The 20,287-nt window shown below is 37.7% G+C and overlaps 1 protein-coding gene across 1 annotated transcript in view; it reads right to left on the bottom strand.

Moving 5' to 3' along the window:
* KaiR1D (Kainate-type ionotropic glutamate receptor subunit 1D) overlaps positions 1-20,287 on the bottom strand; it is a 1,638,136-nt gene that overhangs the window by 152,027 nt on the left and 1,465,822 nt on the right. The gene's annotated exons all lie outside the window — the stretch shown is intronic.

The following is a 20,287-nucleotide window of genomic DNA, read 5'->3' as shown; positions in this document are numbered from 1 at the left end:
GAAGACATGTAAATCGACTATCTTGAAAAGTTTACATCTGATTGAGCTCACATTTGGTTTATAGCTTCCTTTCGATGACACAACCTGATGGTTTCAAATCCAAAAAAATTCGTCGAAGGGAAAAAATTTATTCGTTTCTTTGATACCCTTAAAAAGATAAAAATGTATTTTTTCATTCGAAGGCCTTCGAAGCTGTTCAAAAAAGTATATCTTAAAAATTGAATTTAATCTAGTCGTTTGTTAGTAAAAAAATAAATAAAATACGTGAGAGGTATCAAATCCACGAAATAAACTCAGAATTAATAAGAAATTGAAATAGTGACTTTTGCATAGTAGCTTTGAGAAAATTAAAATTTTTTGTATTTTCATCGCATGGCTCTTTATTGCAGGCTACAATACATACAGTTTAGTACACGTACAAAATCAAAATTTGGGATTTGGCAAATAACGAACAGAGTTTATACATAGCTATAACATACATTTTTACAGCAACTTTTTTGTTACTTGGGAATGCAAATTAAGTCTCTGACCCATGAAATTAAAAAAAAAATTTGATCTGAATTGGAATGTATGATTTTCAAATTTTAATTACAAATGTATAATTTTATTTGTAGAATAATTGATAAAGACATTCCCTTGGACTTTTAAGCCTGAAAAAAGCGACCCCCTGGGAAGTGAGAGCAGAAGGTGTGGATATTATGCACTAATCTGTGTATTGATAGCCAGCATGGACAAGTTTTTTAACAGCTACTTTCCGAGTATTGTTGAAAATTTTCGAGGTAAGTGTAATATTTTTGTTTTATTGATATTCTTTCAATGTGCTTGTAAGATGCAAAATGCATATTGTTACGATTTACGTATAAATATTATAATACGATTCAAGTACTTATTAAAAAAAAATTTTTTAGCTGTTGGTGTCAATAAAGATAATTTTTTTAATTAAGATGAACAGAATATTTGTGCAATTGTTCCACAACCACTGCTATTTCAGTTTATTGCAAAGTAAAATTATGAAAAAGGATTACGACAGAAAACAGAAATTTTACAGGAAGAGGGGCAAATCACTGCTTGTACAAATACCAATAATGGTGTCTTGTACAACAATACACAACATGAAATTCATGTTCTTAAAACAATTGATCTCTCGTTGTGCACATCAACGGAATTCGTACCAAAACTAATGGAAAAAACGAGAGATAGTAGCACGTCGTTACAAGCTCTTAAAAAAAGGGGCATAAAATTTACTGGTGACATGTCTGTTGGAGCAGTGTCAAAAAAACTCAAGCTGGACGAAGAGGTACCTGCTGGTAATTGCGTGTCCTGTATTTAAAATAGTATTTACATATTCGTATCTCTGATCAATTTAGTTTTCTGTGCAATTTTTTCAGAACACGTGTACGAAAAAAATAATTTATTTTATTTGTTAAATGAACCCAGCAATCTCCACGGAAGAATCATACTTGGTGCCTTTGGACGGCACCAAGTATTGGATTGGATAAGACTAAAAGACATCATTGTTTCGCATGAAATAATAAAAGACCCAATCAATTATACGTAAAAAAGATTTTTACAGAAATATTAATAAGCAGTAAATTGATTATTAGCTTGTATTATTTCTCTGTTAATAATATCAATAACAGAATAAAAAGGGCAACATTCATAAAGTATCAAAAAGAAATAACAGAACTTTTTGCGCCATTTGACTACGATTTTTATATTCCGTCAGACAAAGAAACAAAACAAGTCGTTGGCACTACTGGATGTTTATACAACCATTACAAGTGGATGAGATAAAGAATGCGCGAAGCTGGAATAATAAATATAATACCTGAGGAAAATGAAGTCGTTCAAGAGAAACGCATTGAAGCAGGATATTAATAAATATTTTCTGTGTATTTTTACAACAATTTTTAACTGTCAGTCTTAGATGTATTCCTTTGGCTTGTAATAGTACGTCTGTATTATTAATTTACTAATTAATTAATCACACAAATTTGCTATTAACATCGTCCCGGAAACAGTAGTTTTTCGTCGCAAGTGTGCGTCTCTTCTGAGCGGTCACTGTGCGCAGCAGCGCATATAAGGGACCGTTTGGACCGCCCTGGAGGGATGCACATTTGTGACAACTTTTTCTTTAAAATTGTACTCAATTTTTTTATAATTCTGAAATCGATATCCACAGTACCAATTGTTGCTTTAGATTTTAAATTACACATTATTATTCTGTTATAAATATTCTAAATATTTTTTCATATTTTTCGAAATACAGAAATTTATCTAACTGTCAACGATAAAAAGAAATATTATTAGTGTATGCACTTGTAATAAATTTCATTTAAGTGACCGCATAATTTTTATTGAGAAAAAAGTACGACTGACGGTTTCTGTTGTCACAGGCAAAAGTTGGAATTGTCTTGTGAAAAATATTAATGAAGTTGACTGTACATCTGCCATGATTTTCAATGCTTGGGAAGCAAGTTATGAGGAAAGGCAAAAGTTTATTGTTCCGAGCGACAAAAAACTGCATCCAAAATCTAGAGCTAGATATTTAGAGCAATTTACGTGTCTTCATCATCCTTATGGAATTACATTGATATTTACAATTTTTATGTACCCTTATTTATACGTATACTTTGTAAGATAGCATAGTAATGTACATTATTCGATCAAAACTATCTACCAAAACTTTCATTCGGAGAACATAAATGAAAAAAATACGTAGATATCTAAATTACTTTTTGTTAACGGAGTAAAAAGTTCAATTCGAAAAAATTAAAAATATTGGTGTTACCATCCCAGCGGTAATAATACCGCAAGTGCGCGTACATGAACGCACACACATATATATATACACACACAAACATAATACATAATAAAAATTTTTTTTTAGTTGGAAGATGACTTCAGGAAGAAAGTTTTGGAGTTTATAATCCTTGGCCAATCTGATAAACAAATATTTAGTACAAAAACTTTTTTTTCTGATCAGCTGCAGTTAGTAGCGACCAAAATAGTTGATTTTACCAAAAAGTCTAAAATGAAGGATGTTAACGAATTTCGAAAAAAGTATTTTGACGCTCTACAAATAGGTAAAACGTATTTTGTGTTAATGTGATTGAGTTCGACAACTATCGAAATATTAAATGCAATTTGGGTTTCATTTTTCAGCTGAAGACCACATGATGCTAGCATTACTTCTACTGCCGCTGTCTATTTCGGTTATAAAAAGTTTCAAAGTAGATGAAGCTTTGAAAACGTTTTCAAAAGAAGAAGTGTCAAAATCATTTATCCTGATTGTGGAAGTAAATGAGATAATTCAATTTTATCATGCATGCAAGTCAATAACTCTCTTAATATATATAATTTACCTTTTTAAATTATTATATTACAAAAATCGTTTTTATAATTAAAAATACTTGTAGGATGTGACACACTTGGATGAGGAACAGGCAACTTTTATAAGTTAGCTGAAATCAAACAATCAACCCATTTTACCTTTTCTAATTTTTTGCGGTCAAACACCTAACTTTACAAAGTCGTACGTTGTCCTAAAAGTGAAAGGTACGAATACAAGCATCCTGTCGATGCTGTAGATGCCTGTTATAGATGTTGAAGAGCTCTCAAATTTTTCCCTCCGTTGTGTGACCATGTATGGAGTTTTTTGGGAAAAAGCATTTATAAAATGGATGCGATGAAAAGCTTTACAGCTATTAATAAATTTATGTTCGACGTAGGTTTAATAAAAAAGAAGAAGAATTTTTGAAAAGCAATGTTTTTAGTCATTAATAAAGCTTATGTAACATTTGCATATGATTTTAATTTTCGTTTTTCAAATATCAAAAGAATTTTACCAAAAATCTTGACTACAAAATAATGTGCTAGTTGTTGAAAAAAAAAAAAAATATTTAAAAATATTCATACGTAAGTAACGTAATAAAGTTTCTATTAATTTTACTTCCGATGGCCTTGAATCTTTTTCCACAGAAATCGTGGATGCATCGAATGTGTACATGTCTACAAGAGAATTTTCACCCTTAATGAGGACATGTGTGCGTATGTGAATCAAATTTCAAACAATTTCTCATTCCAAGGGGAAATTCGCTTGTGAACAAATTAACTCTCTCACACTACATTCGATCGTCATTTAGTCATATCTAGCAAGAAACAAATTCAATCGACCACGAGAAAATTATCTCTTGCTATTATTAAGTTTTTTATTATTAACAAATTTCATTAATCTAAAATTAAATAACGTTTTAGTCACTTTTCGGTAAATAGCGGTAGTAGTCATATAATATGACGTATAAGTTTGTTAAGTAATTATTACGTTATACATGCAACTTGGAAAAAGTATTTGTTAGTCAATTCTTAATACTATTGGTTTTGAAATAGATATGAACGTATGACTTTTTTTAGGAAACCAACAGCCTTTACAATAAAATTGAAAAATTTTTTTCCATACAACAATGGTTATGGACACATCAGCTCTGATTGACCGTATAATGTTATTAGTGTTGTCATTGTACGGCGATCCCGGACTTCCTAAAAAAGTCGTACAAATACTGATTGACCACGTACAAGACTTATTTCGTAAATTTTTACTACCATCGATCAAAAATGACATCCTGGATGTTCTCAAGGGATACATTCTTTCTGATTACGATTGTCACAAAATTGATTTAATTTTCAAAGACTATGGTACAATATTTGATTATGTATCGACAGAATCCCAACGCTTACGTATACTTGAAGGGAAAGGATACTTTCCATATGAGAATATATGTATCGGCACTACATTCTCTGAAAAAATTGACGGTAATGCAATTAAGCTGTGTACAGAGGATAAATTTGCTGCGTATGTACCACTGAGGAAATCGTTACAATTTTTTTGGAAATTCCTCAAATGTATGAAAAAATCTTATTTTACATGCAAACATTGTACTCGGAGTCCTCAAATATTATTAGTAATTTTGTGCAAGCTGAGCTTTGGAAATCGAAGCATCCTGTACTAAACAAAGCTGATATAGTCTTACCGTTGTTTATTTTTTTTTGACGATATTGAATGTGGGAAAGCTCTTGGCGGACACGCTGCAGTTAATAAGTTTGGAGCCTTATACACGACAATTGGATGTCTCCCACCAGAAATAGCATCAAAGCTCTCAAGTATCTTGTTCACTATGCTTATATATTCGGAAGATAGGAAAAAATAAAGTAATAAAAATATATTTTATACGCTCATTTGTGAACTAAATTATCTGCGAGAAAACGGAATAGGCATAACAGTAAATAAATCAATAATAAAAGTTAAATTTAAGTTAGCGCTTGTGATAGGTGACAACCTAGGCTTAAATCAAATATTAGGTTTTAGCGAATCTTTTTTAGCAAAATATTGTTGTCGTACATGTAAGCAGACATCTGCCGAAACAAAAAGCTATATAAGCGAAGATAAGAGTAAATTAAAAACTGTTCTCAATTATTCCAATAATCTCAAAAATATTCATAATGTAGATAGTGGAGTTAAAGAAGAATGTTGCTTTAATCAAGTCTCCTATTTTCATGTAACTGTAAATGCGGCACTCGACCTTATGCACGACGTATTAGAAGGTGTATGCATGTACGATATGTACTCATTAATTTACACCTACGTTTTTGATAAAAAATATTTCACTCTTGAAGAATTGAATCTTAAACTTCAAGATCTTAATTACAATTCGGTCGATCTCCCAAATAAGCCTCCTCCAATTAAGCTTATTAAAGATGATAAAAAATTTTCTCTCAAAATGTCAGCTGCAGAGATGTACTGTTTTGTGAAATATTTTTCACTTATTATTGGAGAAAAAATACCAAAAAACGACAAACATTGGCGATTGTATGTGGTGTCACGTACGATATCATAGCTACACGTACGTGTGCCCTCTTTTTGGGGCCTACTAAAGATGATTGTAGTGGGAAGAAGAAAAGCGATAAGCAGATAGGATGCTGAAAGGAGCGCTCTCTCTGGCTGGAACCGTCAAGGACGAAGGTCGTACACACGCGAAGCGCTCTTCTCTCGTTTTTGCATTAATAAAAACGTTGATACTAGTTCCTTGACTATTTACTTCGTGCGCACCCCAAGACCATAGAATCCTACGCAACAGTTTTGGTGTCAGAAGTGGGATGGTCATCGCGATTAAATAAAAATAAAATTTTTTTTCGGTTTTTGTCGACGATAAAGTATCGACTCTCGTGATTTTTGGGATACACACATAGTGTCATGCCACGAAGTGAACTAGGAACTGCTACGAGAAAAATTAGCAGAGTGAGGAGTTGCTGAAGTACAAAAAAAAGCAGCTTCAATCAAGGACCAAGGCGGAGGATACCCGGGACTACGATAGAAATCAAGCAAACAAGGATGATAAAGATCTTGGTCGCCATTATTCTAGCCGGGAGCATATAGTAAGTACTTGAGATTCATAAATAAATAAATATATTAAACTGTCCAAGGGGTCCTGTTAAATTTTTTTAGTGCGTTATAAATTTATTTATTTTTTTTGCTATATCGGTTTTGCGTTCGGTATCCTCCTCATAGTATTGGCGGTGCGTCATTAAGGTAATTTTTCGTGAGTCAGGAAAATTTCGGACCGTAAAAATAAATTGGTCAGATTGAAAGTAAGGAAGAAATAAATAAATAAATAATAAATTAGATACACAGTAAATGTTGAAGTAAAGCGGTTTTGTCATCGTGAGATAGGAACGCAAAGAATTGTACAGAAATTTACTTATAAGTGTTTAAGCGCTCTCATACAGACAGGAAATGAAGAATTTGAAAAAAAAGAATAATAAAGAATCTAAGATGAAGAACTTTGATGAAGCACACAGTGATGTAGTAAGTGTTAGGGAGGACGAAATTACCTCGTATCCGGAAAATGAGTCGGAGTCAGAAATACTGACCGTATTTTTAGAGCACAGCCCCAAAACTCAAATGGAATGGGAGAAAATGGGTAAGAAACAGCGTATGCTAATGTTGAAGTTTTTGAAAAAAATGAGACCTGGGGTGATTAGGGAGAAAGTTTCACAAACAACGTCATGCATAATGGGGGTGGGTGCAGAATATTCAAACACCGTAAGAAACGACGCTGCGAATACGTCACCCTTAAAGAATGCAGATTATAGAGCTGGAAATGGGATGAGCGAAATTTCGAGGGACGTAAACTCGTACTTAAAAGATAGGTTCGACAGCAAAGATACACAGGATACGCTTTAACATGCGTTCAGACGAGGAGAAAAACAAGCGGCACAGCAAAAAGCACAGCAATGTGTGACTCAGTTTTTGGAGATAGCACTTACACAAAATTGTTGGGAATTAGTATTTGGTCATAAAAACAATTGGAACTTACCGTCAAGGACGTCGGAAGAAATAAGAATGTATGGGGGGCAGCAAACGGGAATCCCAAATTTTTCGGGCGCAAGGATGCAGGACGCTGGACCCAGCTACGAACCCACGGGCCCAATAAATAAAAGGGTGAGAGGCCAACCGATAGCACCGTCATTTTACTGGCCGTTTCGGAATAATCACATGAACGGGGAATACATTTTGCAAGAGCAGCAACATCAAGCGCAGCCAAATCCGACTAACATAAACCCTATCATGAGTCAACAGCGAATGGAAAACACGCAACCTGTCAGCATGCACTATAGTGCACTGTCCCATGTCAACAGCGCGGCGAGTGGCATCCGTATATTCAACGGGGATCCAATAAACTTTCCACTTTTTGAACAGATGGTGAGGACAGCAAATCTAGCAGTTCCGCCGCAATTTGAAAAATACTTTAATAGAACGTTAGGCGGTAAACTTAGGGGGATGGTGGCAGATCAATTTTGCACCCGGTAATCACTGTTTAATACCGTAGACGCATTTTTACTTGCGCTGTCACGGCAATTCGGGAGCATGGGAGGCATAGATACACAGCTAGCCCAACTTAAGTCACTGACTCAACTGAACAGCGAGTCAGTTATTCAGTACTGCAGCCGGGTGCAACGGTTGGATAATAGAATAATGATGACCCATGACGCCAACCCACAGCTGTCCTAGATTCAGAAAAATGCCCTAAAACAATCTGCGGATAGAGAGTCAGCGAAACAGTTTATATATAAGTTGAAAGCGCCATACAATTGGAACGTGGCCGGGGTAAAACCTGTAACACTGGAGGAGGCCATTGAAGCTGCTATAGATGTAGATAACGAGTTAAGTTTACGTCAAATGGCACCTTATGATTTTTGCACATATGCAACATGGGAGAGTTGTTTTGGTAAGAGGAATCCAAGGATAGGCATGGTAATCAGCGATGCGCCAGAGGGAAAGAGCGATACGGACGAATGGGACGGCATCAAAGATGTTAAGTGGTGCTCATATTGTCAGGAGCACTGTCTGCACTCTACGAGCGTGTGCGAAAAGCTATGGAGGGACGCGAAAAACGAAAGAATAAAAGACCCCGATAGGCCCGAAACAGTACCACCCCAGAGACTAACAGAGATGAGGGACAAAAATGAAGGAATACCTGCGTTCAATGATCAGGCACCTAATTTGCAGTATAGTGACCCTGATCCTAGAAATTACTATAACAAACATAATAGCTACACATCCAATTATAATAGTTATAACAATTATAATAGAAACTTCAATGGCAACAATAGTCGCCCTCCAGCGAATAATAACAGGAACAATAATAGGCCATTCGAAGAGAACAGGAATTTTAACGGTTGAAATAGGGGAAACAATTATGCACCCAATAATAATTATAATGATCATAATCAGCGACGAGAAAATAATTATAATAACCACGCGCCCGGTAATAACAATAACAATCATAATCAGCGACGAGAAAATAATTATAATAATCACGCGCCCGGTAATAACAATTATAACAATCATAATCAGCGACGAGAAAATAATTATAGTAATTACGCGCCCAGTAATAACAATTATAACAATTATAATCAGCGACGGGAAAATAATTATAATAACTATGGACCCAGGGACAACAATTACAACCTTTAAAATCAAAGAGGAAACCAAAATAATCAATACAATCATGAGAAAACTACGAGAACAGACGGGTCACGCGCGGAAAATTTAAACTCCCAGGATGCTCGATGCGCTCCCCAAGCGTCGGGCATCCCCCAGTTGATAGGAAGATAACAAAAACAATCGACAGCAGAAAAACGGCAAACGTAAAGGTAAGAGAGTCGCTAGCTGCAAGTGTAAGAGTTGATATGACGACAAGGAGAGATAATTTGCCTCAAAACAGCCCTCAAATGGAAGTAGGACAGAACAATAACGGAAGCGAGCCTCAGCGTGAAACAAAAATGAATATGTTTCTAGCAGGTAGGACACCCCCTTCGGTATTTATGACTAGCACTCAACTAAGAGGGGGGGAAGCAAAATTCTATGCGGACACAGAAGCTGAAATTTCTATATCAAGGTCGCATAAGCGCGGCAGAAAATATTTTTGAATTAGGAGGAATGAAAATTAATGTAATCGAGCCAGAGATGCTCGGGATTCTTGCTAGGTCAAGGCAAGTTATATATGCCCGTGTCGGGGTAAATAGTAAAAAAATAAAAATAGGGTGGGTTCCTTTGCAAAGAATGAGAAAAGGAGTTTTATTCGGAAATTTTATAGCCACAAATAATAGTGGAAAAGTTTATGCTGAGTGTGTAAACACACTAAATGAAACAATAAGCATACCTGTACCGGAAATAGAGTTATTAGAATGCGAAGTGATGGGAGAGGCCGATCCATTTCAAAACATTAGTTGAAGCATTATGTAGTAAACCGGTACTAATTGCACCTAATCTAGACAAGCCTTTTATAGTCACAACAGATGCATTAGACTACGCAATAGGAGCAATATTAAGCCAAGGCAAGTTGGGTAAAGATAGACCGTGTGAATATGCTTCACGATGCCTTCGAGGGAGCGAATTACGCTACCCAACGTATGATAAGGAACTGTTGGCTATAGTGTTTGCAAAAGAACAGTTTCGGCCGTACTTATTTGTGCGTAAATTTACAGTGGTCACGGATCATGAGCCATTAAAACATTACCACACGTCAAAGAAGCCCGACATAAGGTTCAATAGGCTAATAGCGGAGCTACTAGGCTACGAATTTGACGTAGTGTATCGGCCAGGCATTTTGAACAAAGCACCCGACGCACTCTCTCAAAATCCAGTAATAGGAGAGAGAGAAATAAACACTGAGTGGCCACGCCAAGAACTGTATTAGCTGGCAGACGAACAGGAGAAAGAAGGAATAGCCGATAGCGATGGGCCTCCAGCGCGCATTTTTAAAATACGAGCGACCCGTAAACAGCGTATTCAGGGAAATACTAAAAAGGGGAAAATTATTTACTCTGATTTAGAGGATTCGGATAAAAAAGTACAGAGAAAAAAACAAAATTTGGATAAACGGAAAAAAAATAAGTATGAAACGAAAATAGATGGTCAAGCTGATGGTGAGGGAGATTCCGAATCCGAGGAAAAAGTAGGAATAAACGAAAAATTAAGCAGGAAAATAAAGAAAACAGTGAGAAAAAGAGATCGCCCAAGGAAGAATATTATAGTTAGCAATTTAAAAACAGAAACAGATACGGAACGCAACGGGATTCCGTCAAAAGACGTTATTGTTGCAAATTGCGGAACACCAGTAATAATGAATAGCGAATCCAAAAATCACAGTACGGGACTCGATGATTGGGGCTGGCAGCTGATACAAGCAAGCTTGGCGGCCGAAGAGGCGAGGAGAGTGAAAGGCACCCGAAAGTTAACGGAAGCAAACGAGGTAGATGGAAGCATCGTAACATCTGGGAAAGGTGGTTTTGAAGGCAGAGGTGTTGAAGCGTTGGAGAGAGCCGATCAAGCACGAGAAAGATCGAGGGAAGAAGAGAGTAAAGGAGAGACACCACAGTACGAGCATACAGCAAATGAGCCGCTCACTGACGGTACTTATGAATGTAATAAAAGGGAGAAAAAAAACAATTATATAAGGGACAGAATGGAAATAAGCTCGATATCGAAATAGAAGGCACAGGTTCGGATGCATTAGATGATGAAATTGAAAAAATGACGAGACCAATCGCTACGGCAGGGGATAATCCTATTTCCCAAGGAATGACGGACGAGAAATTAGGGTGTGTTATGAAAGAACTGCGGTTTCAAAGGGGAGTAAAAACAACGAGTACACCAGCAGTACTATTCGAGGAGAGAAAACAAAAATTGCGCAAGAGACAAATGGACACGTTAAACAGACAAAAGCCGAATTTTTTTATTACGCCGACAATAATGAGCCCTTCGAAGGAAATAATAATAGCTAATTGTGATACGCCACAAACGTCGAATAGTACAACGGCACAAAACACGGAAGAAGTAGAACATAGGTCAGCAGAGCTCTCAGTGAGCGTGGAAACAAATTTCGATTCAACAACAAAAGCAGACAAGGAACCGGATGTACACGATTTGTTAGAGGGAAGATCAGACGAACTGCGGGCACAAGTTATGATTGACGTAAGAAGGCGAGATGTAGAAGGAAGGCCGGGAATGAGGATCGACGTATGGGAGCCCAACGAAAAAATACTTGGGGAAAAAGCGCCACCAGAGAAAAGGGAAAAAACAGATCCAATATCGCGTAAAAGTGATAAGCGAGTCCAGTTTTAAGAACCAGGGGATCGAACAGTAAAGGAACCCAACTTACCGTTAGACACAACGGCACCGACTGATAAGTGGCTGGCATATCTTAACGATAATACACGAAGGGAAACGAATGAATGCATTCAACCTCATAAAATACTTTTCAAAGTGCCAGGACTACCGTACGACCCGCCGGGAAATTGCCTATTTTATAGCCTAATTTTTTTATTTAATCTCAATCTCTCGACTGACGAGCTGAGAATGATATTAAAAAATTCAGAATACCTGCAAAAGTGTAGAGAGCCAGAAGAAACAGAAAATATACTAATGTCGCGTACAGAATATGGAACTGGGGAATGTATATACATATTTTCGCAAGAATTCAAAAAGAACGTGTGTGTACACCTCAAGTTAAATCGGGAAAATTATATTTATGCGCACTATATTGCAACGGAAAAAGAAGGGGTCGGCCACTTGCATCTGGAAGGTAACAGCGAGAATGCTCATTACGTGCCCCTTGTACAAAATTCTATTACCGAGTCGAAAAATGATTCACATAACAATGACGGTAGTAGTTGTGAAAGGCGGGAAGAACACGCGAGTGAGCCAGAAAGAGATGGAGAAACAAACCAACGTGAGTGGAGAAGGGATAAAGAAAGTCAATCAGGAACAGAGCAAAACCACACCGATGGAGAGATGAACTCGAATATGCGTGTAGAAGAAGGGGAAGGAGACAACCATCCCACTAACAGCGATGACGAAAGCTCTGAAAATACGATGGAAGGAGAGATAGGGCAGGTTAATGAATTAAATAACGCATTATGTGAAACAGAAAGCGAGAATGAAACTAACACAGTCACACACTTTCCATCGATGGAAAAATACACGGTGTGCAGAACACGCCTGCCAAATGAAAGACCGCCATGGGCACCAAAAGAAGGGGAAGACCCACCCCTGTGCCAAAAACTAAGCAAAATTGAACACCATTTCTTTAGGTATCTCGAAAACCTGGCGTTTATGACGGTAACGGAAGCGGTACCCAATACGGAAGCAATAGATGCTTTACATGAAAGAGGGTACATAAATCCGACGCGCATAAACAACGAGGAGAAAGTCGTAGGTGAAGCTGAAAGTACTAGAGAGAGAAAGGTAACGGTGATATACATGTACGTAAAGGAGCATTCTTAGAAAGCAGCGCTCAAATCAAATATTAAGAAGTGTGTTAAGGCTCTTAGAGACGTAATAATTGTAAACAATATTAAAACAATTGGAATTGTCAGGGATCTAGCGATTCTTAATCTTACCCAATGGGGGTACTTTGCCGATATTTTCGAGGAAATATTTAAAGACACTAGATTAGCGGCGGTGCTCTACACCAACACATTGATGATTTCACCGACGAGTCAAAGATTGAAAATAATTAAAGAGTACCACGAAGCAGCCATAGGTGGGCACAGAGGCATGAACAAGACATATAGTAGGATCGCGAAAAACTACTATTGGAGAAACATGCGCCCAGACATAAGGCAAGTCATTTTGGGATGCCCTTCATGTCAGACGAAAAAACTTGTAAGGGTAAAAACAAAACAAGCGTTGCTCATTACGGACACACCGAGTAGACCTTTTGAAAAAATTTCAATAGATTACTACGGGCCAATCAGTAAGCCATCGACGAATAACTACACACATATTTTGTCCATGCAAGACTGGCTAACAAAGTTCATTTTTCTTGTACCAGTGAAGAGAGCAACAGCTGAGGAGACCGTGAGGGCAATAACCGATAAATTTATAACATATTTCGGACCCCCAGAACATCTACTGTCTGACCGAGGCACCCATTTCATGAATAAAAGCATGGATGAACTAGCAAAATTATTTAAAATAGACAAAATGGGTAGTACGGCATTTCACCCTCAAACAAATGGGGCAATCGAACGAATGCATCATACGCTCACCGAATATATAAAAGCCTACGTGGAGAAAGAAGATCAGTGGGACGAGCACTTACCATTGTGCATGCACTCATACAATACTACGGACCATGAGAGTACAAGGCACTCACCACATGAGCTTGTTTTCGGGCAAAGAGCGAGAACACCTACTAGCTTTAAGACATCATCCAACGGCCAGACGTCGAACGAATATTTTAATGAGCTGGTAACGACACTGACGGAGATGAGAACCATCGCCGCAATAAATCAAGTGCAAGCGAAATACCGCTCAAAATATTACTACGACCGCAAATTGAATACGAGATACTACCTCGAGGGAGAGATGGTTTATGTGTTAAAAGAGCCGTCGAAAGGGAAATTCGACGCCCAATATGAGAGCCCTTACGAAATAACTGGCATCGATTATGCGAAAAAAAATGTCAAACTTCAGAGGAAGGACGAGGTGAGAATATCCCACGTGGATAAAATAAAAAAAGCTTGCGTAGTAAAAGCCCCGTTAGAAAATGCGAATACAGAAAAGAAATGCGGGAGTACAAAAGTGAACCACTAGCTTCGCTTAAATTTTCGCGGCCCCCGGATGCACCACGAAAATACAATGAAAAATGGAGAACAAGAGAATATTGACGACTGTTTTTTTTAATTGCCTAAGCAAACATAAGAATGGAATGTGGCACTATTTCATATAATTATAAATAAATAAAAAAAAAAAGGAAAATTTTTTTTTTTGATATTAAGGTAAATGTAGCAATACTTGGCCACCAGAAAAAATTTGGTCCCAAGAATGGCTACAATCACAATTTTACGATTCGCACAAATTTTTGCAGCAGCAAAAAAAAAAAAAAAAAAAAAAAAAAAAAAAAAAAAAAAAATTCCTTATTAACATTCACGCTTAAAAATTATATAAATTCATAAATGTATACAGGAAGACGCGGGGGCATGAAAGGTAAAACAATACTCGCGAGTCGTTTATTTTACTACAATTTTGTTTTATTTTTACATGTGTGAATACAAGAATTATTTTTATTAATGGAGTAATTTAAAAAAAAAAATTGTTTTCTCCTTCTCTGTCTTTTGTGGGTCACGCCTTAAGTACGCTCCTTCCTGCGTCCCCGTCCTCATCCCCGAGGGAGACGATCAACAGCCAAGTCCCGGAACCCATCCACCAGCGAGGATACATTCAGATTAGGCGGTGCGGGCCGATTGCTGGAAGTACAATTACAGCTTGTGCAAACCGCAGGCGAATTATGCGTTGCGATGGTAAATAGTCCGTTATTCCCCCGTTCAACCTGCAAAAGGAAAAAGGAAAATTAATACAATCATAAAATTTTTCTTACAAGTATAACGAATAAGAGAGGCCTTACACGTATAACTGGCCGCCCCTCCAGCGGAAAATCGTCTTGGTCGGAGGTTGATATCTCAACCACCACCACGATGGACGTACCGTGGCACGTACAACCGATGGCTACGACATACGAGGCTCCGGGCTCCAAAACGTTGCAGTGGGTTTGCAGTACGGAACCCGTCGACGGAAAAGAAGCAGTCCAGTGGCAGTCCTGGAACAGGACAGTGAACGATCGTCCGGAAGGGCAGTAGACATCGCAGCATGCGACGCCACCCTGGTACTTATACCTGTGCACAGGCAAAGGCACGGCGCCTGTGGGCCAGTCCGGCTCGCAAAGAGGGAGGGGAAGAGAGAAGAGCCCGTGAGGGTTCACGACCAATCTCGTTCTCAGCTAAAAAAAAAAAAAAAGAGGAAAGTTTTTAACTAAGGACTCAAAGCAATGTCAAATGTTAAGAAAATAACGTAATACGTACCGCACCGTGACTCGGACAAGTGATAGGCGCCAGAAATGTAGGTCCCTCAAGCACCACGACTTGAGCCCCACGGGTACGTCCGACAGAAGGCACTCGCCGACAAATGAATAATAAGATGGACTGTAAGAGAAAGCAAATTGAATGGATATGTATACATATGGATCTAGGTACAGGAAAACTTGCTACAAAAAAAAAAAAAAAAAAAAAAAAAAAGTGATAATACTCACATGCGAGCAGCTGCAGCACCTCAGAAGATCTTCCATCACAGAACCTTCAAGGATGGAACATACACTACCGTTGACCGCCGCAAACCCGGTAACACGAGTGTTATCGTACGGTAGGTTTGTGAAATCACGCAGCCGGCGCACAAAATCAACCGGATTTACAGAAGAAGACGCCATTTTCGTGGGGTAGTACAAGAATAACAAGGTAATAAGGAAAGTAGAGAAAATAACGCTAAATCCAGCACGTATTGAGAACACAAGAGAAAAGGGCAAAAAACACTGAAAATCAAGTAGCGAAGTTGACACTACAAAGTCAAAGTAATCACTGACGAAATATAGCCAAACTTTCCAAAAATCCTTACTACCCACTCCTCTCGATAAAATAGAAGAGGGGAAAATTAGCATGGGAATAATAAACGAGGGAAACTTGCAGGGGCAGCATGTATGACAATTGCCAATCTGTAGTACCACATGCGTCTTCCTGTTGTAAATGACTCACAGTGCCGAACGTGCCGATAAACAGACAGAATACAATAATTTTGTCACATAGCGATAGGTTGTTATATAGATATATAAATATATATATATACACATACGTACACCTCGGTCAAGCACACCTTAAATATAAGTTAAATGAAGAGAATAAGGAAATACAAAAAAAAAAAACATGTACAAGTAGAGCCACATTCCTGACTTGACTTGCAAAAGTTCAATCTTATCCGTCCTTAAGAATCATTGTTTCGGGGATTAACATTGCTGGTACGAAATATTAGGATTTAGAAGGGGTAATTGGGAGCCGTACAATAGTGACATTCCGAGGAATTTTTTTTTTCTTTGTTCTACTCCTTTTCTCCTTTTCTCTCAAATAATCTGGGAATTGATTTACAAAAAGGGAAATGTAGGTATCAAAAAAAAAAAGTGTCTATTCTATGTTTTAGGGGGGAAGCCACTCCGATAGGAAAGCAACTGGGAGAAGTAGAGCTATTCGAGAAGAATCCGGGGATATTAGTGGAAAATCTGGGGCAGGCCTAATCAGTTGCGTCTACTTGGAAAATAATATGGTATGTAGATTGGGATCAAAGAATCAGAGAAACAGATGCATTTGCGAGAGCAATCAATCAAGTGGAATGGAAATGCAGAGTAACAATAAACAAAGAAGACGCCTGCAGAAATCACATAAGAATGGTTACTCACAAGACCATAAAAGCGCTGCAAGGTGTCGAAACAGCGTACAGGGCAGTAGTAGGGCAGGAAGTTCGCAGCCAAGTAGAGACAGTACAGGTACTCCAGGGGCAGATATCGGAATCTAACAAGGACAAGATACGGGAGTTGATGGAATTAAATTTGACAAGTACGACCGATATAACGAAATATCTCAAAGAACAAATAAGAGTCTCTGCGTTCGGTGATCACGAACAAACAATGCAAATAATAAAAAATTATGAGGATAAAGCAGGAGATGTTAAAGAAGAAGGGCTTAAAATATTTACAGATTGGGTAAGCGAATATGATAGAATGCCAGAGATAATTCAAGAATTCGAGCAGCTGGCTGATAAACTAGCAGCGAAATTTGAAACAGCGACAGATACATTTTATTTGGCAAGTCGAGGAATATTGCATCTACCAGAAGCAGCCTTAAAAACGATATCAGAGGCAGAAATACTAGTAAGTCAGTTCAGGCCAGATCTCAGGGTCCCGGGAGATGAGGGCACAATGACAGAGGAAAGAGTAGGGAAAATAGCAGAAATAGTGACGGTAGCAATCAATAGGAAAGTAATATATCACATTGAAATACCGTTGGTAACGCAGGAAAAATTAGACCTGCTTAGAATAACTCCGCTACCCGTAGAGCAAGAGGGGTTTAACATAACAAATATGGTGGCATACCTACAACTGACGTACGAATATATAGTAAGTAGCATGAGTGAAAAAAGGTTCGCTTCGATATCCCGACAAGCGGTCGACCAATGTAAAAAATTAGGCTAGATAAACATATGCGCACAAATAGAACCGACGCAAGAAGTGGAGAAAGATCACCCATATGAGATACGACTTATCCCAGGAGAAACAATAGACAACCCGGAGGAGTGTCCGATTGTCTTAGCAAAATTAAAGGGAGCGTACTGGACTCGACTCCATTCAAAAAATCAGCACGCGTTCAGCACTAGAAGGGAAGAAAAGGTACATGTTCAATGCGAGCACACCAAACACGGGACGATAAACGTGTCCCACGCTGGAGTAATAGACTTGGCAAAAGACTGTACTGCCCAAATGTCAGGAACCAGACTTGAACCGGGTCAGGAGGAAGGGAAGAGTCACGTCGTTAATCTGGAGGGCCCAACTCTGAACTTAAAAAAGATTATACAAGAGATGAAAGGAACAAAAGGAGACGAATTGCTGAACCTAATAAAATTAGTAATAGAAAGAGACGGACTGCAGGAGCTTGGTAGCCAAGAACACGGTCCCGAAGATAATATAACGATCGGTACTATACTAGAGGACATAGTTTAAAGGGTACGTAAAGTAGGTCAAACGGAAGGAAAATTTTCCAACCAGGAAGGGTACGCGTGGATGGCTGCAGAAGTAGCTTTAGGCACAGCAGCGGGGTCGCTCGGGTTCCTAAAATGGGGGGGCCCCTTAATACTAAATTTGGCTAGAATGCTTACAGGTTGAAGAAACCGTTCCGGAAGCGAAGGCGCAGCGGTGGGTGCAGTGACAGCGCAACCAATAATGCTGCAGACCATACAAAGACCAGTCGCATCGCAAAACCAAGTACGCGTAGCGGTCAGAAGTGCACCTCCAGCAGCTAAAAACGAAATGTCCTCGTGCATAAGAGGACATATATAAAAAAAAAAAGGAAAAAATTTTCAGTTAAATTTTGTATACATACATAAATCTAGGTTACGTTTGTTTATTATAATTTAGTTACCATATTTACGAACAAAAATGCATTATGTGAAAATATCTAACAGGCTCGTAGCACAGCCAACTGTAACAATAACACGAATCAAAAACATTAAAAGAATGATCGAATCAACAGCAGAAAAATAAGTAATATTATACGATACATTATAACATACTGTAATGCCATATTTTACAAGTTTAACACGGATAACCTACAGTGGGATTAAATATTTAGTTAATAATTAGTAGAAATAACTTGAAGATTATTATACTCTATGAATTTATGAATGATAATTTTGCAATATTGCACTATATTATAAAGGGAGAAGAGCGTGAACAAAAACAATAAGTGCTTACACAAAAAAAAACAATTTAGCGAATTTGTGTAAAGGAGAGACAAGGACAGGTTTTTTTTTTCTCTCCAACTTTTTACTCCTACGTTAGAAATCTCACATACAATATAAACAACAGTACACGAACATTATTCTAGCACAAACATGTAAATTGAAAAGGGAAATCGCCATCGAGGACGATAGCGGTGCGGCCTCGGACGTGTCACGTACGATATCATAGCTACACGTACGTGCGCCCTCTTTTTGGGGCCTACTACAGATGATTGTAGTGGGAGGGAGAAAAGCGATAAGCAGATAGGATGCTTAAAGGAGTGCTCTCTCTGGCTGGAACCGTCAAGGACGAAGGTCGTACACACGCGACGCGCTCTTCTCTCGTTTTTGCATTAATAAAGACGTTAATACTAGTTCCTCGACTATTTACTTCGTGCGCACCCCAAGACCATAGAATCCTACGCAACAGTGGCCTTGCACAAAGAATTAGATGTACTTATGTCACCACGTTTTAGTAAAGCTGGCGCCAGACTTTTAACAGAAGAAATTAAAAATCATAATTTGTTGTTTAAAACTTTTTACGGGCAACTAAAACCAAAATATCATTTTTTGTGTCACTATGCGTATATATTGTTAAGAAACGGACCTTTTACAAATACCTCAGGTATGCGTTTTGAAGCAAAACATCGACATACGAAATTTTTAGCTCTGTCAAGCAGCAACAAAAAAAATCTTTTGGTTACAGTGGCCAAAAAACAGGCGTTGTTGATGTGTCTCAATTTTAATACGATTACCTTTGATTCCGTTAAATTTGGCAAAATAAATAAGAGCGAACAGGCTGGAAAAATAATAGAATATACGCATTATACAAGTGTTGACATTCATGGTGTTACGTATAAAATTGGCTCTTTTGTAGTTACGTCTATGGTGAAAAGCGAGAATTATTTCGGTGAACTCACAGACATTGTAGAAGAAAGCGGAAAATTTTATTTTTACTTAAAAATTTTCAAAGAAGTCACTTTTGACGATCACTTTTACGCTTACACAGTTGAAAAAACTTCAGAGGATAACGTCTGTATGGCACATAATCAATTACCAACTATATCGCCAGTTTTTTCAATGATAAAAAACCGAATACGCTATGTCTCTATTCCCTACGAGTTATAACTCATAGCTGGTAATAAAGATCAATATAGCAAGACTGTTTTTCATCAGCATGGCAATGTTATATTGCGTATGATTAATTAAAAAAACATACATAATTAATTTAAACAAAACAAAATTGTATGTATTATTTGAATAAACTTTTTGTGTCTTACACATACATATGTATATATATGCATACATTCGTATATATTTTATTTTAAAATGACTACTCTTAAAATTTTT

Source organism: Copidosoma floridanum, unplaced genomic scaffold (genome assembly GCF_036245765.1).
Source record: "Copidosoma floridanum isolate Cflo_tuat_1 unplaced genomic scaffold, Cflo_Japanese_pri ptg000017l, whole genome shotgun sequence".
NCBI classification, from domain to species: Eukaryota; Metazoa; Arthropoda; class Insecta; order Hymenoptera; family Encyrtidae; genus Copidosoma; species Copidosoma floridanum.
The sequence above is the reverse complement of the archived record's forward strand: the minus strand, read 5'-3'. Positions and strand labels throughout refer to the sequence as shown.